Consider the following 6,835-nt stretch of genomic DNA (forward strand, 5'->3'; position numbering starts at 1 on the left):
GGAGTCATCTATTTATTTTGTGTCTCAACATCGCAGAATTTTTCTTGACTCTCTCTCTCCTTTCTATGCTCCTTCCCTTGTATTCTGTCCTGATATTCTTATATCCTCCTAATATTCCTCCCCTTCTCTCCGAAAGTCCACAGAGCCCCTATTTCTTATCCGACTATCATACATTCTCTTCTTTTCCTCAATTTACTCCCCAACTGCTTGCACACATTGAAGAGATACCTCCAATCCTATCCTTTTCCCTTCAGTTCCTTTACTCAAAGATGGCATTTCCAATTTCTTCCGTACCCTGTGTAAGTGTAAAAAAAATAGATGCTTTGTAATGAAAGGAAAGACCAAGAAGGAAAACGAAGAAGTAAAGAACAAAGGTGGAGTCATCAGGAGGACCCTGAATAGGATTCAGGTTTCAGCCGCTGCTCCACGACCCTCAAACCCATCGAGGCGCAGCCAGGTGAGCCTTCCAGAAAAAATTTCTGCAATAATTCACTTCCCGTTGGAGAGATGGACAATAAAAAAGAGGAATTGCAAAGAGGTCAAATGATCACCTACATTTCCGTGAGGAGCCCAAACTGCACAATTTGCTTGAACAACTCTGTCTGCGAGTAACATCGTTATGGACCCTGTCTGCGAGTAACGTAGTTATGGACCCTGTCTGCGAGTAACGTAGTTATGGACCCTGTCTGCGAGTAACCTAGTTATGGACCCTGTCTGCGAGTAACCTAGTTATGGACTCTGTCTGCGAGTAACATGGGAATGGACTCTGTCTGCGAGTAACGTAGTTATGGACTCTGTCTGCGAGTAACGTAGTTATGGACCCTGTCTGCAAGTAACATAGTTATGGACTCTGTCTGCAAGTAACATCGTTATGGACCCTGTCTGCGAGTAACGTAGTTATGGACTCTGTCTGCGAGTAACATCGTTATGGACCCTGTCTGCGAGTAACGTAGTTATGGACTCTGTCTGCAAGTAACGTAGTTATGGACTCTGTCTGCAAGTAACATCGTTATGGACCCTGTCTGCGAGTAACGTAGTTATGGACTCTGTCTGCGAGTAACGTAGTTATGGACTCTGTCTGCGAGTAACGTAGTTATGGACTCTGTCTGCGAGTAACATATTTATGGACTCTGTCTGCGAGTAACATGGGCATGGACTCTGTCTGCAAGTAACATCGTTATGGACCCTGTCTGCGAGTAACGTAGTTATGGACTCTGTCTGCGAGTAACATCGTTATGGACCCTGTCTGCGAGTAACGTCGTTATGGACTCTGTCTGCGAGTAACGTCGTTATGGACTCTGTCTGCGAGTAACGTCGTTATGGACTCTGTCTGCGAGTAACGTCGTTATGGACTCTGTCTGCGAGTAACGTAGTTATGGACTCTGTCTGCGAGTAACATAGTTATGGACTCTGTCTGCGAGTAACATGGGAATGGACTCTGTCTGCGAGTAACGTCGTTATGGACTCTGTCTGCGAGTAACGTAGTTATGGACTCTGTCTGCGAGTAACATGGGCATGGACTCTGTCTGCGAGTAACGTAGTTATGGACTCTGTCTGCGAGTAACGTAGTTATGGACTCTGTCTGCGAGTAACGTAGTTATGGACCCTGTCTGCAAGTAACATAGTTATGGACTCTGTCTGCAAGTAACATAGTTATGGACTCTGTCTGCGAGTAACATATTTATGGACTCTGTCTGCGAGTAACGTAGTTATGGACTCTGTCTGCGAGTAACGTAGTTATGGACCCTGTCTGCAAGTAACATAGTTATGGACTCTGTCTGCAAGTAACATCGTTATGGACCCTGTCTGCAAGTAACATAGTTATGGACTCTGTCTGCAAGTAACATAGTTATGGACTCTGTCTGCAAGTAACATAGTTATGGACTCTGTCTGCGAGTAACGTAGTTATGGACTCTGTCTGCGAGTAACGTAGTTATGGACCCTGTCTGCAAGTAACATAGTTATGGACCCTGTCTGCAAGTAACATAGTTATGGACCCTGTCTGCAAGTAACATAGTTATGAACTCTGTCTGCAAGTAACATAGTTATGGACTCTGTCTGCGAGTAACATGGGAATGGACTCTGTCTGCGAGTAACGTAGTTATGGACTCTGTCTGCGAGTAACGTAGTTATGGACTCTGTCTGCGAGTAACGTAGTTATGGACCCTGTCTGCAAGTAACATAGTTATGGACTCTGTCTGCAAGTAACATAGTTATGGACTCTGTCTGCGAGTAACATGGGCATGGACTCTGTCTGCGAGTAATGTAGTTATGGACTCTGTCTGCGAGTAACATAGTTATGGACTCTGTCTGCGAGTAACATAGTTATGGACTCTGTCTGCGAGTAACATAGTTATGGACTCTGTCTGCGAGTAACATGGGAATGGACTCTGTCTGCGAGTAACATAGTTATGGACTCTGTCTGCGAGTAACATAGTTATGGACTCTGTCTGCGAGTAACATAGTTATGGACTCTGTCTGCGAGTAACATAGTTATGGACTCTGTCTGCGAGTAACATATTTATGGACTCTGTCTGCGAGTAACATATTTATGGACTCTGTCTGCAAGTAACATAGTTATGGACTCTGTCTGCGAGTAACATGGGAATGGACTCTGTCTGCGAGTAACGTAGTTATGGACTCTGTCTGCGAGTAACGTAGTTATGGACTCTGTCTGCGAGTAACGTAGTTATGGACCCTGTCTGCAAGTAACATAGTTATGGACTCTGTCTGCAAGTAACATAGTTATGGACTCTGTCTGCGAGTAACATGGGCATGGACTCTGTCTGCGAGTAATGTAGTTATGGACTCTGTCTGCGAGTAACATCGTTATGGACCCTGTCTGCAAGTAACATAGTTATGAACTCTGTCTGCAAGTAACATAGTTATGGACTCTGTCTGCGAGTAACATAGTTATGGACTCTGTCTGCGAGTAACATAGTTATGGACTCTGTCTGCGAGTAACATATTTATGGACTCTGTCTGCGAGTAACATGGGCATGGACTCTGTCTGCGAGTAACATATTTATGGACTCTGTCTGCAAGTAACATAGTTATGGACTCTGTCTGCGAGTAACATATTTATGGACTCTGTCTGCGAGTAACATGGGAATGGACTCTGTCTGCGAGTAACGTAGTTATGGACTCTGTCTGCGAGTAACGTAGTTATGGACCCTGTCTGCAAGTAACATAGTTATGGACCCTGTCTGCAAGTAACATAGTTATGGACCCTGTCTGCAAGTAACATAGTTATGAACTCTGTCTGCAAGTAACATAGTTATGGACTCTGTCTGCGAGTAACATGGGAATGGACTCTGTCTGCGAGTAACGTCGTTATGGACTCTGTCTGCGAGTAACGTAGTTATGGACTCTGTCTGCAAGTAACGTAGTTATGGACTCTGTCTGCAAGTAACATCGTTATGGACCCTGTCTGCAAGTAACATAGTTATGAACTCTGTCTGCAAGTAACATAGTTATGGACTCTGTCTGCGAGTAACATGGGAATGGACTCTGTCTGCGAGTAACATAGTTATGGACTCTGTCTGCGAGTAACATAGTTATGGACTCTGTCTGCGAGTAACATATTTATGGACTCTGTCTGCGAGTAACATATTTATGGACTCTGTCTGCGAGTAACATGGGCATGGACTCTGTCTGCGAGTAACGTAGTTATGGACTCTGTCTGCGAGTAACATAGTTATGGACTCTGTCTGCGAGTAACATGGGAATGGACTCTGTCTGCGAGTAACGTAGTTATGGACTCTGTCTGCGAGTAACGTAGTTATGGACTCTGTCTGCGAGTAACGTAGTTATGGACCCTGTCTGCAAGTAACATAGTTATGGACTCTGTCTGCAAGTAACATAGTTATGGACTCTGTCTGCGAGTAACATGGGCATGGACTCTGTCTGCGAGTAATGTAGTTATGGACTCTGTCTGCGAGTAACATAGTTATGGACTCTGTCTGCGAGTAACATAGTTATGGACTCTGTCTGCGAGTAACATGGGAATGGACTCTGTCTGCGAGTAACATGGGAATGGACCCTGTCTGCAAGTAACATAGTTATGGACCCTGTCTGCAAGTAACATCGTTATGAACTCTGTCTGCAAGTAACATAGTTATGGACTCTGTCTGCGAGTAACATGGGAATGGACTCTGTCTGCGAGTAACGTAGTTATGGACTCTGTCTGCGAGTAACGTAGTTATGGACTCTGTCTGCGAGTAACGTAGTTATGGACCCTGTCTGCAAGTAACATAGTTATGGACTCTGTCTGCAAGTAACATAGTTATGGACTCTGTCTGCAAGTAACATAGTTATGGACTCTGTCTGCGAGTAACATAGTTATGGACTCTGTCTGCGAGTAACATGGGAATGGACTCTGTCTGCGAGTAACATGGGAATGGACCCTGTCTGCAAGTAACATAGTTATGGACCCTGTCTGCAAGTAACATAGTTATGAACTCTGTCTGCAAGTAACATAGTTATGGACTCTGTCTGCGAGTAACATGGGAATGGACTCTGTCTGCGAGTAACGTAGTTATGGACTCTGTCTGCGAGTAACGTAGTTATGGACCCTGTCTGCAAGTAACATAGTTATGGACTCTGTCTGCAAGTAACATAGTTATGGACTCTGTCTGCGAGTAACATGGGCATGGACTCTGTCTGCGAGTAATGTAGTTATGGACTCTGTCTGCGAGTAACATAGTTATGGACTCTGTCTGCGAGTAACATAGTTATGGACTCTGTCTGCGAGTAACATAGTTATGGACTCTGTCTGCGAGTAACATAGTTATGGACTCTGTCTGCGAGTAACATAGTTATGGACTCTGTCTGCGAGTAACATGGGAATGGACTCTGTCTGCGAGTAACATAGTTATGGACTCTGTCTGCGAGTAACATAGTTATGGACTCTGTCTGCGAGTAACATAGTTATGGACTCTGTCTGCGAGTAACATGGGAATGGACTCTGTCTGCGAGTAACATGGGAATGGACTCTGTCTGCGAGTAACATAGTTATGGACTCTGTCTGCAAGTAACATAGTTATGGACTCTGTCTGCAAGTAACATTGTTATGGACCCTGTCTGCAAGTAACATAGTTATGAACTCTGTCTGCAAGTAACATAGTTATGGACTCTGTCAGCGAGTAATGTAGTTATGGACTCTGTCTGCGAGTAACATAGTTATGGACTCTGTCTGCGAGTAACATAGTTATGGACTCTGTCTGCGAGTAACATGGGAATGGACTCTGTCTGCGAGTAACATAGTTATGGACTCTGTCTGCGAGTAACATGGTTATGGACTCTGTCTGCGAGTAACGTAGTTATGGACTCTGTCTGCGAGTAACATATTTATGGACTCTGTCTGCAAGTAACATAGTTATGGACTCTGTCTGCAAGTAACATAGTTATGGACTCTGTCTGCGAGTAACATAGTTATGGACTCTGTCTGAGAGTAACATATTTATGGACTCTGTCTGCAAGTAACATAGTTATGGACTCTGTCTGCGAGTAACATAGTTATGGACTCTGTCTGAGAGTAACAAAGTTATGGACTCTGTCTGAGAGTAACATATTTATGGACTCTGTCTGAGAGTAACATATTTATGGACTCTGTCTGCGAGTAACATGGGCATGGACTCTGTCTGCGAGTAACATATTTATGGACTCTGTCTGCGAGTAACGTAGTTATGGACTCTGTCTGCGAGTAACGTAGTTATGGACCCTGTCTGCAAGTAACATAGTTATGGACTCTGTCTGCAAGTAACATCGTTATGGACCCTGTCTGCGAGTAACGTAGTTATGGACTCTGTCTGCGAGTAACATCGTTATGGACCCTGTCTGCAAGTAACATCGTTATGGACCCTGTCTGCAAGTAACATAGTTATGAACTCTGTCTGCAAGTAACATAGTTATGGACTCTGTCTGCGAGTAATGTAGTTATGGACTCTGTCTGCGAGTAACATAGTTATGGACTCTGTCTGAGAGTAACAAAGTTATGGACTCTGTCTGTGAGTAACAAAGTTATGGACTCTGTCTGAGAGTAACAAAGTTATGGACTCTGTCTGCGAGTAACATATTTATGGACTCTGTCTGCGAGTAACATAGTTATGGACTCTGTCTGAGAGTAACATAGTTATGGACTCTGTCTGTGAGGGACATTGTTACAGACCCTGTCTGTGAGGGACATTGTTATGGACCCTGTCTGTGAGGGACATTGTTATGGACCCTGTCTGTGAGGGACATAGTTACGGAGCCTGTCTGTGAGGGACAATGTTCCGGACCCTGTCTGTGAGGAACATAGTTATGGATTCCGTCGACAGGGAACATCGCCATTTCAGCAACAACCCCCCCCCCCCACACTCTCTCCCCTCCCACATCCTCTTCCCCCCCTCCCACATCCTCTTCCCCCCTCCCACATCCCCCCCTCCCACACCCTCATCCCCCTCCCACATCCCCCCCTCCCACACCCTCACCCCCCAAATGCACCTCCTCAAAAAAAGATAAACAATGTGGAAATTTGGAAACAAATGTAAATCAATCTGTCAACGGAATCCGATGACGTGTTGCGTTAATCTTCATCCTGATGAAGCAACACATATGAAAACGAAGTCCAGCGTCAATCACACTCAGCGATACATTCCACCTGCACCTCTTGCGTTCTGGCAAAGGAAGGGTATTCCAACATGGTGGCTGCTTGGCACCGGAAGCGTGTTCCAACATGGCGGCTGCTTGGCACCGGAAGCGTATTCCAACATGGCGGCTGCTTGGCACCGGAAGCGTGTTCCAACATGGCGGCTGCTTGGCACCGGAAGCGTGTGCTGCAGGTGTATTTCCA

This window comes from Eptatretus burgeri, chromosome 2 (genome assembly GCF_056783735.1).
Source record: "Eptatretus burgeri isolate ZD-2024b chromosome 2, Ebu_testis_v1, whole genome shotgun sequence".
Classification (NCBI taxonomy): Eukaryota; Metazoa; Chordata; class Myxini; order Myxiniformes; family Myxinidae; genus Eptatretus; species Eptatretus burgeri.